Genomic DNA, 17,764 nt, shown 5'->3' with positions numbered 1-17,764 from the left:
CCTGCCTTGGAGGAAGATCAGCTCAAGCCTGGTGAGAGGGTTGGAGCAGGGACTCCTTCTTTGAAGTCTTCCCAGTGCAGTGGCAAACGAGCCAAGCTCAAATTTTGACGTCCGAGGACGCCATCTTATCTGGATGGTTGGGATCTGGACTACGTTTCCCAGAGTCTACAGCATCCCGACGTTCCGTCTCTCAACGTGGTGGCGAAATCGGTAGCTCCGCAGGGACCCGGACGCGACCCTGGGGAGACAGAAGGTGAGGGGTCTGGGAATCCGGGGCGGGGATGGGGCGTGTCCAGAGCCTCGAGTCTTGGCGCACTGGCTGGCTGTAGCAGGCTGACGATGCCAGATTATTCTGAATGAGTCTTTGTGGCTGTGGTTGGGTTCCTGTAGTGTGCGGTTGTGTTTGCCTGTCCCCAGGGTGTGTGTGTGGTTGTGTTTTTGTAAGCATGTGTGATACTGTGTTGGAGCGTGGTGGGGTCCTTGTGACTGTGAAGAAGGTATTACTGCTGGTGTCCCTATTGTGTACATGCCCTCACGCCTTGTCCTTGGAAGTGTGGTTATAAATGTGTGATAGGTGCGGGTGTCTGGGTTATGATTGCATGTCTTTAAGGTGGATGTATGGTTTCTGTAATATTATTGCCGTGTGTGGTACTATGTGCAATTGTGTGTGACTGTGTGTCGACACTTCATATACATCCCAGTTGCGCCTCTTGAGGTGTGCGGGTGTGGTATGTCTTTGCCTGTGTGAGTGTGACTGTGTGTTCCAGAGTGAATGTTGAATTGTGACGGGTTAACATTGAGTTGGCTGGAGTCTGTATCCCCTAAGTGGGTATGTGATTTTGGGTGGGTGGGGCATTTGTGGGTGGTGGTATTGAGAGTCTGTGACTACATGAGAGTGACTTTGTGTCACTGGTGAGATTGTGACTGTGTGTCCTAGTAGGTGTGAGATTCTGTGTATAAGGATGTGCAGATGTCTATGATTGTGTGGTTGTGTCCTGTATGTCTCAAGAGTGAATGTGTGGTTGTGTTTGTATTTGTGTGACATTGACCATTGGTGCAGCACCAAGTGTGTGGGTATGAGGTGTCTGTGACTCCAGTGCTCTGATCACTGCAGAACATGTGAAATTAGGACAGTTGTGGCCCTACTCAGTGAGAACCTAATCCTTAAATTGTAACACAGATTGGACAGGATAGTAAGTCTTCCCTGATCTCCTTTCCTTTCTTTGGGAGGGTAGGAAGATGACCCTTCAAAAACATCTTGGTCCTGCCCTAGCCAGGTAGCTTACTTGGCATTGTCCCAATGCACCAAGGTTGTGGGTTCAATCCCAGGTTGGGACACATACAGGAATCAATCAATGCATGGATGGGTGGAACAACAACTTGATGTTTCTCTGTCTTGCTCACACTCTCCCTTTCTCTCTAAAATCAATAAATTTAAAACATTTTTCAAAAAAATGTATTGGTCCTTCATGATTCCTTTTTCTTTACTCTTCTCCAAGAGAGATGTTGAGAGGAAAAGGAAAGAATTGGTATTGAACATCCAAAAGCCAAGTTCAAGGTGCATCAGGTTTTCTTCTTTCCCTAAAACCCTTCTTGTTTTTTAAAAGGTGATTTTCTTTCCTTCCTCTGAAACTTCTTGCCACCATTTCTCCCCATGCCAACATGACCTGGTCTCTAGTATTTGGTAAATCACTGGGTGCCCTGGAGGTAAACTAAAAAGCCCTCCCTGCTCACTGCGCACCTAATGTTTGTTTGTTTGTTTATTTTTCCAAAGTGAGAAAGGGGGCAGGAGGGGGGACTGGACTGGCAGACAGACTCCCTTATGCCCCCGACCGGGATCCACCGGCATGCCCACCAGGGGGCGATGCTCTGCCCATCTGGGGCATCGTTCTGCTGCAACCAAAGCCATTCTAGTGCCTGAGGCAGAGGCCACAGAGCCATCCTCAGCACCCTGGCCAACTTTGCTCCAATGAAGGCTTGGCTGTGGGAGGAGAAGAGAGAGACAGAGAAAGAAGGAGAGGGGGAAGAACGGAGAAGCAGATGAGTGCTTCGCCTGTGTGCCCTGGCCAGGAATCAAACCCAGTACTTCCACACGCTGGGCTGACGCTCTACCACTGAGCCAACTGGCCAGGGCCCTAATGTTTATTTTTGAATTTTCTTTTTATTGATTTTAATTTATTGTGTTTACATAGATTCTAGTGTTGCCCCGAATGCATACCCCCTCCCCTGTATTCCCCTTAACATCTCCCTTGCCCCCCTCCCCGTAGCGCCCTCCCTCCTTTCCTTCAGGATTATCCCATCCTATCATCCCCTTTCCCTCTGTCTTCTTTTCCTCTGGTCCCTTTGATCCCTCCTCTGTCTCAGTTCCACTCCTCAGTTCACACTATTCATTGGATTCCTCAAATTAGTGAGGTCATATGATATTTTTCTTTTTCTGCCTGGCTTATTTCACTTAACGTAATAGTTTCCATGTCCATCCATGTTGTCGCAAAAGGTAAGATTTCCTTCTTTTTCATGGCCCCATAGTATTCCATTGTATATATGTACCACTGCTTTTTAATCCACTTGTCCACTGACGGACACTTGGGCTGTTTCCAGATCTTCGCTATTGTGAACCAATGCTGCCATAAACTTGGGGGTGCATTTCTCCTTTTGAATCATTGATGTGGTGTTCTGGGGGTATATTCCTAAAAGTGGGATAGCTGGGTCAAAAGGCAGTTCGATTTTCAGTTTTTTGAGGAATCTCCATACTGTTTTCCACAGAGGTTGCACCAGTCTGCATTCCCTCCAGCAGTGCAGGAGGGTTCCCTTTTCTCCACATCCTCACCAGCACTTATTCTGTGTTGTTTTGTTGTTGAGCGCCATTCTGACTGGTGTGAGGTGATATCTCATTGTGGTTTTAATTTGTATTTCTCTAATGATTCGTGATGTTTAGCATTTTTTCATATGCCTATTGGCCATCTGTATGTCCTCTTTGGAGACATATCTATTGCCATTTCTTTTGCCTATTTTTTGATTGGATTGTTTGTCTTCCTGGTATTGAGTTTTACAAGTTCTTTATAAATTTTGGTTATTAACCCCTTATCAGATGTATTGTTGAATATGTTCTCCCATTGTGTAGTTTGTTTTTTTATTGTTCTTATTGTCTTTAGCTGTACAAAAGCTTTTTAGTTTGATATAGTCCTATTTGTTTATCCTCTTTTATTTCACTTGCCTGTGGAGATAAATCAGCAAATATATTGCTGCGAGAGATGTTGGAGAGCTTACTGCCTATGTTTTCTTCTAAGGTGCTTATGGTTTCACGGCTTATATTTAACGCTTTTATCCATTTTGAGTTTATTTTTGTGAATGGTGTAAGTTGGTGGTCTAGTTTCAGTATTTTGCAGGTAGCTGTCCAAGTTTCCCAACACCATTTGTTGAAGAGACTGTCTTTACTCCATTGTATGTTCTTACCTCCTTTGTCAAATATCAGTTGTCCATAAAGGTGTAGGTTTATTTCTGGGTTCTCTGTTCTGTTCCATTGATATATATGCCAGTTCTTTTGCCGTACCAGGCTGTTTTGAGTACAATGGCTTTGTAGTATAACTTGATATCCAGAAGTGTGATACCTCCCACTGTATTCTTCCTTTTCAAGATTGCTGAGGCTATCGTGTTCATTTTGGTTCCATATAAATTTTTGGAATATGTGTTCTATATCTTTGAAGTATGTCATTGGTATTGCATTGAATTTATAAATTGCTTTGGGTAATACAGACTTTTTTTTTTTTTTTTTAGAGAGGAGAGGGAGAGACAGAGAGAGAGAAGGGGGGGAGGAGCTGGAAGCATCAACTCCCATATGTGCCTTGACCGGGCAAGCCCAGGGTTTAGAACCGGCGACCTCAGCATTTCCAGGTCGAAGCTTTATCCACTACGCCACCACAGGTCAGGCGGTAATATAGACATTTTAATGATGTTTATTCTTCCTGACCATGAGCACGGTATATGCTTCCACTTGTTTGTATTTTCCTTGATTTCTTTTATCCATGTTTTATAATTTTCTGAGTACAAATCATTAATCTCCTTGGTTAAATTTACTCCTAGGTACTTTATTTTTTTGGTTGCAATAGTAAAGGGGATTGTCTCCTTAATTTCTCTTTCTTACAGTTCATTGTTGGTGTATAAAAATGCCTCTGATTTCTGAGTATTAATTTTATATCCTGCCACCTTACTGAATTCATTTATCAGGTCCAGTAGTTTTTTGACTGAGACTTTGGGGTTTTCTATATATAATATATTATCTTCTGCAAATAATGATAGTTTACTTCTTTTTTTCCAATTTGGATGCCTTTTATTTCTTCTTCTTGTCTGATTGTTGTGGGTAGGACTTCCAGAACTATGTTGAATAAGAGTGGGGTAAGGGGGCACCCCTGCCTTGTTCCTGATGTTAAGGGGATTGCTTTTAATTTTTGCCCATTGAGTATGATGTTGGCTGTGGGCCTGTCATAGATGGCCTTTATCATGTTGAGGTATGTTCCCTGTATTCCCACTTTGCTGAGAGTTTTGATCATGAATGGGTGCTGGATTTTATTAAATGCTTTTTCTGCATCTGTTGAAAATATCGTGTGGTTTTTCTCCTTCCTTTTGTTTATGTGATGAATCACATTGATTGATTTACGAATATTGTACCATCCTTGCCTCCCCAGAATAAATCCCACTTGATCATGGTGTATGATTTTTTCCATATATTGTTGGATCCGGTTTGCTAATATTTTGTTGAGGATTTTAGCATCTAAATTTATCAGGGATATTGGCCTATAATTTTCTTTCTTTGTGTTGTCTTTGCCTGGTTTTGGAATCAGAATTATGCTCACCTCATAAAAGGAGCTTGGAAATGTTTCTTTCTCTTGCATTTTTTGAAATAGCTTCAGAAGGACAGGAATTAGTTCTTTACTGAATATTTAGTAGAATTCACTTGTGAAGCCATCTGGCCCAAGGCTTTTGTTTGTTGGGAGTTTTTTGATAACTGTTTTGACCTCATTTGTTGTAATTGGTCTGTTTAGGTTTTCTGATTCTTCCTGATTAATTTTTTTTTTTTTTTTTTTTTTTTTTTACAGAGGCAGAGATAGACAGGGACAGACAGACAGGAACTGAGAGAGATGAGAAGCATCAATCATCAGTTTCTCTTTGCACGTTGCGACTTCTTAGTTGTTCATTGATTGCTTTCTCACATGTGCCTTGACCGCCGGCCTTCAGCAAACCGAGTAACCCCCTGCTGGAGCCAGCGACCTTGGGTCTAAGCTGGTGAGCTCTTTGCTCAAGCCAGATGAGCCCGCGCTCAAGCTGGCGACCTCGGGGTCTCGAACCTGGGTCCTTCTGCATCCCAGTCCGATGCTCTATCCACTGCGCCACCACCTGGTCAGGCCTGATTGATTTTTAAAAGATTATATGATTCAAGGAATTTGTCCATCTCATCTAGGTTGTCAAATTTTTTGGCATACAGTTCTTCATAGTGTTTTCTTACAATCCTTTGTATTTCTGTTGTGTCAGTTATTTTTCCACTTCATTTCTAATTTTATTTATTTGAGTACTCTCTCTTTTTTTCTTGGTGAGTCTGGTTAAAAGTTCATCGATCTTGTTTACCTTTTCAAAGAGGCGGAGGCCATGGAGCCGTTCTCAGTGCCTGGGCCAACTTTGCTCCCATGGAGCCTTGGCTGTGGAGGGGGAAGAGTGGAGAAGCAGATGAGTGCTTCTCCTGTGTGCCCTGGCCGGGAATCAAACCCAGGACTTCCACATGCTGGGCTGACGCTCTACCATTTGAGCCAACTGGCCAAGGCCCTAATGTTTATTTTTAAATTTTTTTAGCTTTTCATTTTAAATTAGTGGTAGACTTAAAACTGTTGCAAAAAAATAGAATTGCATATACTTTTAATATTAATATGATTAATAACTAATCTATAAACCTTACTCAAATTTTATCAATGTCCCTTTCTGTCCTTTCTCTGGACAAGGATCTAATCCACAATCATATGTTGCAGTTAGTAAATATCTTTAGTCTTCTTGATCTGACACAGTTCCTCAATCTTTCTTTGCCTTTCATGACTTTGACACTGAACTTACACAGAATTGTGTAAATTCTGCAGTGTAGAATGTTCCTCAAATTAAGGTGGTTTAATTCTTTCTCATGAATAATTCAGATTATGCATTTGAGGTAAGACTACCCTAGAAGTAATGTGTTCTCAGTGTATCATTTCAGGAGACCCATGAAGTCAGTTTGTTTCATAATGAGTGGTGTGAGCTTTAATCACTTGATTACAGTAGTGGCTCCACTATTTTTCCCACTATAATTAATGTCTTACGGAGAAATACTTGAAATCTATATAAATATCCTATTTCTCATACCTACTAATCTTTTTTTTTTTTCTGAAGCTGGAAACGGGGAGAGACAGTCAGACAGACTCCCGCATGCGCCCGACCGGGATCCACCCGGCACGCCCACCAGGGGCGACGCTCTGCCCACCAGGGGGCGATGCTCTGCCCCCCCCCCCCCCCCCCCCCCCCCCCGGCGTCGCTCTGTCACGACCAGAGCCACTCTAGCGCCTGGGGCAGAGGCCAAGGAGCCATCCCCAGCGCCCGGGCCATCTTTGCTCCAATGGAGCCTCGGCTGCGCGAGGGGAAAAGAGAGACAGAGAGGAAGGAGAGGGGGAGGGGTGGAGAAGCAGATGGGCGCTTCTCCTGTGTGCCCTGGCCGGGAATTGAACCCGGGACTTCTGCACGCCAGGCCGACGCTCTACCACTGAGCCAACCGGCCAGGGCTCATACCTGCTAATCTTAATCCATACATAATTCTTGCCTGAAAATGTTATTACCAGCTATTTGCCAAATGGTGATTTTTTTTGTTTTCATCATTCCTTCTTTACTAGTTAGAATCCTACTGTTAGAGATTTTCCTTCTCCATCCCTCTCCATTTACTTGTTTACTAAATTATATAAGTATATATTGGATTTGTGGTTATGCTATAGATTATAATTCATTATTAATATTTTGTTGCTCAAATTGCCCCAAATTTGGCCACTGGAAGCCCCTTCATTTAGTCTCTGTGTCATCTGAATGTGTTCTCTTTATTTTTTTTAATCATGTTTTATTTTTCAGTTACAGTGACATATAATACATACAATATTATATTAGTTTTAGCTGTACACTCCAGTGATTAGACACTACATGACTTACTAAGAGATCAACTCAATAAATCCCACACCCATCTGACACCGTACATAGTTATTAAAATATTATTGCTGCCTGACCAGGCGGTGGCACAGTGGATAGAGCATTGGACTGGGATGTGGAAGGACCCAGGTTCGAGACCCTGAGGTCGCCAGCTCAGCTTGAGCGCGGACTCATCTGGCTTGAGCAAAAGCTCACCAGCTTGGACCCAGGGTCACTGCTCCAACAAGGGGTTACTCAGTCTGCTGAAGGCCCGCGGTCAAGGCACATATGAGAAAGCAATCAATGAATAACTAAGAAGTCGCAACGATGGCCTGACCTGTGGCGGCGCAGTGGATAAAGCGTCGACCTGGAAATGCTGAGGTCGCTGGTTCGAAACCTTGGGCTTGCCTGGTCAAGGCACATATGGGAGTTGATGCTTCCAACTCCTCCCCCTGTCTCTCTCTCCTCTTTCTCTCTCTCTCTCTCTCTCCCTCTCTCTCTCTCTCCCTCTCTCTCTCCTCTCTAAAATAAATAAATAAAATAAAAATTGAAAAAAAAAAGTCGCAACGCGCAATGAAAAACTAATGATTGATGCTTCTCATCTCTCCGTTCCTGTCTGTCCCTATCTATCCCTCTCTGACTCTCTCTCTGACTCTCTCTCTGTCTCTGTTAAAAAATATATATATATAGCCTGACCAGGCGGTTGCGCAGTGGATAGAGCATCGGACTGGGATGTGGAAGGACCCAGGTTCGAGACCCCGAGGTCTCCAGCTTGAGTGCGGGCTCATCTGGCTTGAGCAAAAAAACTCACCAGCTTGGACTCAAGGTCGCTGGCTCCAGCAAGGAGTTACTCGGACTGCTGAAGGCCCACGGTCAAGGCACATATGAGAAAGCAATCAATGAACAACTAAGGTGTTGCCACAAAAAACTGATGATTGATGCCTCTCATCTCTCTCCATTCCTGTGTGTCTGTCCCTATCTGACTCTTTCTCTGTCCCTGTAAAAAAAAAAAATATATATATATATATATATATATTGCTATATTCCCAGTGCTGTATTTTGTATCCCCATGACTATTCTGTAACAACCAATTCGTATTTAACCACTTCATCTTTTTTCACCCATACCCCCAACTCCCCCTCCCATCTGGCACCATCAGAGTGTTCCCTATATCCGAGTCTGTTACTCTTCTGCTTGCGCATTTATCTTGTTTCTTTAGATTCAGTTGTTGGTTGATATGTATTTATTGCCATTTTATACTTCATGGGTTTTTTTGTCTTTTTTTTCATCTTATTTTTAAAGAAGACCCTTTCACATTTCAAATAATACTAGTTTTGTGGTTTTGAATTCCTTTAGCTTTTTCTTTTGTCAATGCAAGAAATTTCCAAACCTGTAACCATTTTTTATGAGTTTCTTTGAGCCAAACTGTTGACAATAGCTAGGAAGCAAAGTCTCAACAGATTGAGAAAGTGCTCTGGAAAAATGGTGGTTTCACCACTTATTTTATATAGAGATGTAAGGGGGTTACATGAAATTGATTTGGTTGGTGATAGATTAGGGAGGTGAGAGAAAGTGAAGCCACAAAATCTCTGGGATTGGATAAAAAGTAAAAATGTATACACTGAAACTTCTTTTACATAGACAGGAATAAGATAGTTCATAGTTGGGCCTGACCTGTGGTGGCACAGTGGATAAAGCATCAACCTGGAAATGCTGAGGTCGCTGGTTCGAAACTCTGGGCTTGCCTGGTCAAGGCACATATGGGAGTTGATGCTTCCAGCTCCTCCCCCCTTCTCTCTCTGTGTCTTTTTCCTCTCTCTCCCTCTCTCTCTCCTCTCTAAAAATGAATAAAAAAAAAAAAAAAAAAAAAAAAGATAGTTCATAGTTAATTAACATGATAGTGCCCTGGCTGGATAGCTCCTCAGTTAAGAGCTTTGTCCTGAAGCACAGAGGTTGCCAGCTTGATCCCCAGTCAGGGCACACACAGGAACTGATTGATGTTCCTGTCTCTCTCCCCCCTCCCTTCCTCTTTCCCTTCCTCCTTCCCTCTCCTTCCTTCCCCCTGCCTCTCTCACTAAAAAACAACAATAACAACAACAAAAACTTGGGCCTGACCAGGCCATGGCGCAACGGATAGAGCGTCGGACTGGGATTCAGAAGGAACCAGGTTCGAGACCCTGAGGCCGCCAGTTTGAGCGCAGGCTCATCTGGTTTGAGCAAGGCTCACCAGCGTGGACCCAAGGTCGCTGGCTTGAGCAAGGGGTTACTCGATCTGCTGAAGGCCCACGGTCAAGGCACGTATGAGAAAGCAATCTGTGAACAACTAAGGTGTTGCAACGAAAAACTAATGATTGATGCTTCTCATCTCTCTCCGTTCCTGTCTGTCTGTTCCTATCTATCCCTCTCTCTGACTCTCTCTGTCCTGTAAAAACAAAACAAAAAACAAACCAAAAAACACTTGGTACAATGAAGGGATTTCTGATTTCTGATTTCTGCTCTGGTGGGGTGGCTGCACCCTGAGTGGGCAGGAAAAGATTACTCTTACATTTTAAAGGCATGTTATTAGGTATTGTAAATGCAGAAGACAACAGGCTCTATTAAGGTTAGCATTGACCACCTGACCAGGCGGTGGTGCAGTGGATAGAGCGTCGGACTGGGTTGTAGAGGACCCAGGTTCAAGACCCCGAGGTCGCCAGCTTGAGCACGGGCTCATCTGATTTGAGCAAGGCTCCACCAGCTTGAGCCCAAGGTCGCTGGCTCCAGCAAGGGGTCACTTTGTCTGCTGTCACCCCCCAGGTCAAGGCACATATGAGAAATCAATAAATGAACAACCAAGGAATCGCAATGAGAAATCAATAAATGAACAACCAAGGAATCGCAATGAAGAATTGATGTTTCTCATCTCTCTTCGTTCCTGTCTGTCTGTTTCTATCTGTCCCTCTCTCTGACTCTGTCTCTGCCACACAAAAAAAGGTAAGCATTGACCTTTGTTAGAGAAAAATACCTCCCTAGGACAGGACTACCCTATGTAAATTGCTTTTAGTTAGAAAGTTTTAATTTCAGAACATCCCCTGTGGTTACCTTAGGTCTCTGAGTTTGCAAGGCCACCATGCAGGCTTTCCCTGAGCTTGTCAGGTTCAGCATGTGGCTCCTTTTTTCTCCACACCCTTGTGTCCCTGATTTCTTTCAAGCTGCTGCCCCAGCACTGGAGCTCAGAGGAAGTGAGTCTGAGTAAGTCTGTGCATGGGTCCTTAGGAAGAACTGCCTGTGACGACTCCAGCAGCCCTCTGTCCCAGTCAGTTATAATCCCTGCTGGTCCTTACAGCTAGAAGTTAAGAGGACTTCTCTTGCTGGCACTGGAACTCTAGGCTGGGAGTCCTGGTGTGGTGCTGGTATCCCTCTATCCTAGCGGGGTGGGCTGTGCAGCCAAGTTACCCCTTCCAATTTTTTTTTCTTCCTGAAGTTGGAAATGGGAAGGCAGTCAGACTCCCGCATGCGCCCGACTGGGATCCACCCGGCATGCCCACCAGGGGGCGATGCTCTGCCCATCTGGGGCGTCGCTCTGCTGCAATCAGAGCCATTCTAGCGCCTGAAGCAGAGGCCATGGAGCCATCTTCATGTTCCAATGGAGCCTTGGCTGCAGGAGGGGAAGAGAGAGACATAGAGGAAGGAGAGAGGGAGGGGTGGAGAAGCAAATGGGTGCTTCTCCTGTGTGCCTGGGCCGGGAATTGAACCCGGGACTCCCACACGCCAGGCCGACGCTCTACCTCTGAGCCAACCGGCCAGGGCCCCCCTTCCCATTTTTATCCACCACACATGGGTGTGGACCAGCCTGTTCCACATCTCTGCCCCTTCTACGATTCTTAATATTGCTTCTTTCATTCCGTTGTAGGACTTCCAATCAACTAGATTTCAGGTGGTTCTGAATGATGGTTGTTCTGTAGTTTAATTGTAATTTTGGTATGGTTGTGGTAGGGTTACAGTATTGCATTTACCTACACTGCCATTTTGACTGGAAGATTTTTTTAGTACTTTAATTTTGTGCACCTGTTGGGCAAACAAATGTATCATATTAGGCTTGCTCACTTGTACTTTCCCTGATTGGTGCATGAGTATGGGCAGCACCACATGTGTAAAGTCTAGGTAAGTCTGCAGGTGCTAGCCCTCAGGGCGTCAGATTGTAGATTGTGAATTGCCTGCCATCATTGAGAGGGGCCGTTTTTGCTGTTGTTTGCCAGAGAAGGGTTTTTTTCCTTCTGGCCTGTTTGTTAGTGAGGCCTGAGAGAGAGAGACAGAGACAGAGTATCCTATCTGTCCCTCTCTCTGACTCTCTATCAATAAAAAAGATTTATCCATGTTGAAGCATGTGTCAGAATCTCCTTCTTTTTTAAGTCTGAATAATACTCAGTTGTGTGTGTATATATCAGTGGTAGTCAACCTGGTCCCTACCGCCCACTAGTGGGCGTTCCAGCTTTCATGGTGGGTGGTAGTGGAGCAACCAAAGTATAAATAAAAAGATAGATTTAACTATAGTAAGTTGTTTTATAAAGATTTATTCTGCCAAACTTAGTGAAAATCCTACACAAAGTACTTGGGAAGTAATTATTATTATATGCTTTAATTTGCTGTAACTCTGCTTTATAAATTTTATAAAGTAAAGTTACTTCTCTACTTTATAAACCACCATTACTGTGGAACCGGTGAACAGTAGGTATAAAAAGGTTGACTACCCCCTGATACACACACACACACACACACACACACACGTTTATCCATTCATCTATCAATGAAACTGGTTGCTTTCATCTTTTGGCCCTTGTGAATAATATGGTTATGAACATGGGTGTACAAATATCTGTTTGAGTCTCTGCTTTCACTTCTTTTGAGTATATACCCAGAAGTGAACTTGCTGGATCACATGGTATTTCTGTGTTTAATTTTTTGAGGAATCGTACCATTTTCCACAGCTGCTGCACCATTTTATATTCCGATCAGCAATGCACAAGGGTTCCAGTTTCTCCGACATCCTTGCCAACACTTATTTTCTGGTTTTTGTTTGTTTGTTTTTTAAATAATAGCTGACCTACTAAGTATGAAATGGTAGCTCATCGTGATTTTGATTTAGATATCCCTAATAGTGAGGTTGGTCATCCTTTCTTATGCTTGTTGGCCATGTGTATATCTTTGGAGAAATATCCTTCGCCTGTTTTTAATTAATTGGGTTGTTTTTTTGTTGTTGAGTTGTTGGAGTGTTTATATATTTTGAATATCAATCCCTTACGAGATATGTGGTTTATAAATATTTCTTCCCATTCCATGGATTGCCTTTTCACTCTATTAATAGTGTCTTTTGAGGCATAAGAGTTTTTAATTTTGATGAAGTCCATACATACCTATTTTTCTTTTGCCTTTTTGCCTGTGCTTTTGTTGTCACATCCAAGAAATCATTGCTAAGTACAGTGTGATGAAGCTATTTCTGTTTTCTTCTAAGAGTTTCATAGTATTAACTCTTTTTTTTTTTTTTTTTTGTATTTTTCTGAAGCTGGAAATGGGGAGAGACAGCCAGACAGACTCCCACATGCGCCCGACCGGGATCCACCCGGCACGCCCACCAGGGGCAACGCTCTGCCCACCAGGGGGCGATGCTCTGCCCCTCTGGGGCATCACTCTGCTGAGACCAGAGCCACTCTAGCGCCTGGGGCAGAGGCCAAGGAGCCATCCCCAGCGCCCAGGCCATCTTTGCTCCAATGGAGCCCCGGCTGCGGGGCGGGGAAGAGAGAGACAGAGAGGAAGGAGGGGGGGTGGAGAAGCAAATGGGTGCTTCTCCTATGTGCCCTGGCCGGGAATTGAACCCGGGTTCCCCGCACGCCAGGCTGACGCTCTACCGCTGAGCCAACCGGCCAGGGCCCATAGTATTAGCTCTTACTGTTGGATGTTTCATCTGTTTTGAGCTGGTTTTTTTTGTTTGTTTGTTTGTTTGTTTTTTATTCTAAATTCTTTTTCTAAATTTTAAATTTTCTGAAGCTGGAAACGGGGAGAGACAGTCAGATAGACTCCCTCATGCGCCCGGCTGGGATCCACCCGGCACGCCCACCAGGGGCGACGCTCTGCCCCTCTGGGGCGTCGCTCTGCCGAGACTAGAGCCACTCTAGTGCCTGGGGCAGAGGACAAGGAGCCATCCCCAGCGCCCGGGCCATCTTTGCTCCAATGGAGCCTTGGCTGCGGGAGGGGAAAAGAGAGACAGAGAGGAAGGAGGGGGTGGGGGTGGAGAAGCAAATAGGCACTTCTCCTATGTGCCCTGGCCGGGAATCGAACCCGGGTCCCCCGCACACCAGGCCGACGCTCTACCGCTGAGCCAACCGGCCAGGGCCTGAGCTGTTTTTTATGTGATAATTAGGTAAAAGACCAACTTTATTCTTTTGCATGTAGATACCCAGTTTTCACAACACCATCAGTGGAAAAACTGTCCTTTCCCCCATTGAATAATCTTGGCTCCCTTGTTGGAAGCCATTTGACCATATATATGAGGGTTTCTATTATAGTATATTAGTCTAGAAAGCTGGTCTTTTGTCAATATCACACTGTTTTCATTACGGTAGCTTTGTAGTAAGTTTTAAAATCAGGAAGTATGAGACCTTCAACTTTGTTCTTTTTCAAGGTTGTTTTGCCTATTCAAGGTTCATTGAGGCCCTTACTGGTGGGCCTCAATGTGTGACTCTATCCACAACCTGGATAGAGTATCAGCCCAGCGTATGGACGTCCCGACTTCCATTCCCATTCAGGGCACATAAGAGAAGCAACCATCTGCTTCTCTCCCACTTCCTCTACCCCTCCTCTCCCTCTTTCCCTCCTGCAGCCAGTGGCTCCATTGGTTCAAGTGTGGCCCGAGTGCTGAAGATAGCTCATTTGGTCCCAGCGCGTCAGCCTCAGTTGCTAAAAATAGCACGAGTCTCAAACATCGGCCCAAGTACTGTGGTTGCTGGGTGAATCCCAGTCAGGGTGCATGTGGGAGTCTGTCTCACTATCCCCTCCTCTCACCTAAGATAAAAAAAAAAAAGAAGAAAGAAAAAAAAGGATTCATTGAGATTCTATATGAAATTTAGGATGAAGTTTTCTTTTTCTTTTCTTTAAGCCATTTTTTATGTGACAGAGACAGAGTCAGAGAGAGGGACAGATAGGGACAGACAGGAAGGGAGAGAGATAAGAAACATCAATTCTTTGTTGCAGCACGTTAGTTGCTCATTGATTGCTTTCTCATATGTGCTTTGATTGGGGGTGGGGGCTATAGCCAACCAAGCGACCCCTTGTTCAAGCCAGCAACCTTGGGCTCAAACTGGTGAGCCTTGCTCAAACCAGATGAGCCCGCGCTCAAGTTGGCGACCTCGAGGTCTTGAACCTGGGTCCTCTGCATCCCAGTCCGACGCTCTATCCACTGCGCCACCGCTTGGTCAGGCTGAATTTTCTATGTCTGCAAAAAATATCGTTGGAGTTTTGGTAAGGATTGCATTGAATATATATATATCATTTGATGTAGTATTAACATCTATCTTGGTCAGCTCAGGCTACCATAACAAAATACCATAGACTGGGTGGCTCAAACAACAAAAATTTATTTTCTGACAATTACAGAGACTGGAAGTCTGAGATCAGGGTGCCAGCAGAGTTGAATTATGGTGAGGTTTTTCCTTCTTGCTGAGTCCTCACATGGTGGTGAAAGAGAGTGAGATCTCTGCTATCCCTTCTTATGGGACACTAATTCTGTTGTGTCCTATTATGACCTTATTTAACCTTAATTACTTTTGCAAAGATACTATCTCCAAATACAATGACATTAAGGGTTAGGGTTTTAACATAAATGGGGGTAGAGGTGAGGGAGATACATTCAGTTCATACCAGCCTGCCTCTAAAGTCTTTCAACATTTTTTTTTTAGATTTTATTTATTGATTTTTTTGGAGAGGGGGAGAGAGAGAGAAAGAGAGAGAGGGCCAAAGAGGAGGAAGAAGCAGGAAGCGTTTACTCATAGTCATGGCTTCCTGTATGTGTAAGATGACCAGTTGTCCTCCTTTAGGGAGGACAGTCCTTCTTTTGTGAAAAGTGTCCTCCTACATGTCCACCTTTTTGATATTGGAAGACTAATCTGTAAATGTCCGTATTCGATCGATGCATAGTCGATCCATTGCATGTGATGTGACGTATCTGTATTTGACATGATGATTCATCAAGGATTAGTACAGTGCAGCGAGACGCAATTATGAGATGCAAGTGCTCAGTGCACGGGAGACCTTGAGAGAGCACACAATATGCCGAGTGCACAGATGGCTTCATGTACTTCTTACTGAAACATAACACGGCACATACGACATCGTAGACTCACAATTATTTCTTTCTCATGGAATATTCAATCAGACAGGTAAGCACAATTCACATCAAATTCAATATGAAGGATATTTCTTGTTCAGATATTTCCAATATATTGTTACAAGATGATACATTGACAAAAAATATTCATTCAGTGGAAAAGTACTCATTTAGATAACTTTTTTCTTATAATTATTAAAAATTAATAGGCATGTAAGCATAATTACAATATAAAATATTACAAATGGTTTTATTATGCATTTATCATATTATAGTGTATTATTGTTGCAATGAATAAAATGTCTCTTATTTATGTTGGTCAAATAAGTTGTAAATATGATATATAGGTTTGCTCGCTTATAGTTTGCATTGGGTGTGGAGGACAGGCTGTAAGCAGGCAGGGTTGTTAATACCCTAAGGCAGGGGTCCCCAAACTACAGCCCCATGGTCTGCATGCGGCCCCCTGAGGCCATTTATCCAGCCCCTGCCACACTTCCGGAAGGGGCACCTCTTTCATTTGTGGTCAGTGAGATCCGCACATCCACATCCTGTGCTCCTGGAGTACTACTGTATGTGGCAGCACCGCAAAGCGAGGCGTCTCTCACGTACAGCAGTACTTCCGGTGACGCAGGACGCACACATCACGGCTCCGGAAGCACATCATATCACTTGTTACAGCTAGCAGTGACAAATATGGAACCTGACATTGACCATCTCATTAGCCAAAAGCAGGTCCATAGTTCCCTGGACCTGCATGAAATACTGGTCAGTTTGTTGATTTAAATTTACTTGTTCTTTATTTTATATATTGTATTTGTTCCTGTTTTGTTTTTTTACTTTAAAATAAGATAAGTGCAGCTCTGGTTGGGGGGCGGTCAGAGGGCAGAAGGAGGCAGCCAACCTGTGCCCTTTCGCTTCCGGCGGGAAGCCCCTGGTGGCGCAGACACTGTAGGTCCCGGGCTCAGTTCCTCTTGGACAGATCCAGCGCTGGGCGATCAGGCCTCTGTGGTCCCAGAACCCTCTCGGCTCCCGCACGGAGCTGGTCTCTGAGGCCCCGAGACCACCCTCTTCGCAGGCTCTCCCTTCCTACTCCCAGCCCTGCCATTTGCGGATCGTGGGGAGGGGCCCCTGTCCCCAAGTAATTAATTTTTTTTTTTTTTTTTGCATTTTTTTTTTTTTGCATTTTTCTGAAGCTGGAAACAGGGAGAGACAGTCAGACAGACTCCCGCATGCGCCCGACCGGGATCCACCCGGTACGCCCACCAGGGGCGACGCTCTGCCCACCAGGGGGCGATGCTCTGCCCATCCTGGGCGTCGCCATATTGCGACCAGAGCCACTCTAGCACCTGGGGCAGAGGCCAAGGAGCCATCCCCAGCGCCCGGGCCATCTTTGCTCCAATGGAGCCTCGGCTGCGGGAGGGGAAGAGAGAGACAGAGAGGAAGGCATGGCGGAGGGGTGGAGAAGCAAATGGGCGCTTCTCCTGTGTGCCCTGGCCGGGAATTGAACCCGGGTCCTCCGCACCCCAAGTAATTAAATTTATTTAAAAAAAAAATAAGATAAGTGCAGTGTGCATATAGGGATTTGTTCATAGTTTTTTAATAGTCCGGCCCTCCAAGGGTCTGAGGGACAGTGAACTGGCCTCCTGTGTAAAAAGTTTGGGGACCCCTGCCCTAAAGCTTAGTTTTGTGAAAAGTGTCCTCCTACATGTCCTCCTTTTTGATATTGGAAGACTAATCTGTAAATGTCCGTATTCGATCAATGCCTTTCCCACCCTAAGTAATTTTGTATCAAAGACTTCCTTGTTTGTATATTGGATTAAAGGTTTTGATTTCTACACTATAAAATGGGGCAGACTAGGAACTTGCTCTCTCTCAGTTCCTGAGATTAACATTAGAGAGGAGAGCAGAGAAAGGCCATGTGGAGGAGAGGAGAAGCAGCCAAGATGGCGGAGTGCTGAAGGAGAAGCCAGTTTGTGCAGAGAGAAGGAGACGGGGAACAGGGGTGAATAAGTTTGGTGAGGTAGAACCCTTTGATTCTAGGAAACTCGGATAAGTCAGTGGCTTTGGGAGCGCTGAATGGAAAGGGAGGTGTTTTCCCACTGTGTGTATTTCTTGGCCTCAAGGTGCAAGCTAGGATTAAAGCTAATGGCCCACCCAGTTCTTGGCTCCGTTGTTTCATTACCATCTGTCCGAATCCAGTGCAAACCTGTACGGGCCAGGCGG

General features: G+C 44.6%; 1 protein-coding gene across 1 annotated transcript in view; it reads left to right on the top strand.

Moving 5' to 3' along the window:
* Positions 1–8: 8 nt before the first annotated feature.
* The window catches only part of ZNF565 (zinc finger protein 565), a 47,958-nt gene continuing 30,202 nt past the window's right edge, over positions 9–17,764 (top strand). The window contains exon 1 of the mRNA XM_066242205.1: positions 9–253. The gene's annotated coding sequence lies outside the window, so the exon portion shown is untranslated. The remainder of the gene's footprint in view (positions 254–17,764) is intronic.

This window comes from Saccopteryx bilineata, chromosome 9 (genome assembly GCF_036850765.1).
Source record: "Saccopteryx bilineata isolate mSacBil1 chromosome 9, mSacBil1_pri_phased_curated, whole genome shotgun sequence".
In the NCBI taxonomy this organism is placed as follows: Eukaryota; Metazoa; Chordata; class Mammalia; order Chiroptera; family Emballonuridae; genus Saccopteryx; species Saccopteryx bilineata.
Note: the sequence above shows the minus strand (reverse complement) of the source record. Positions and strands in the feature narration are given on the sequence as shown.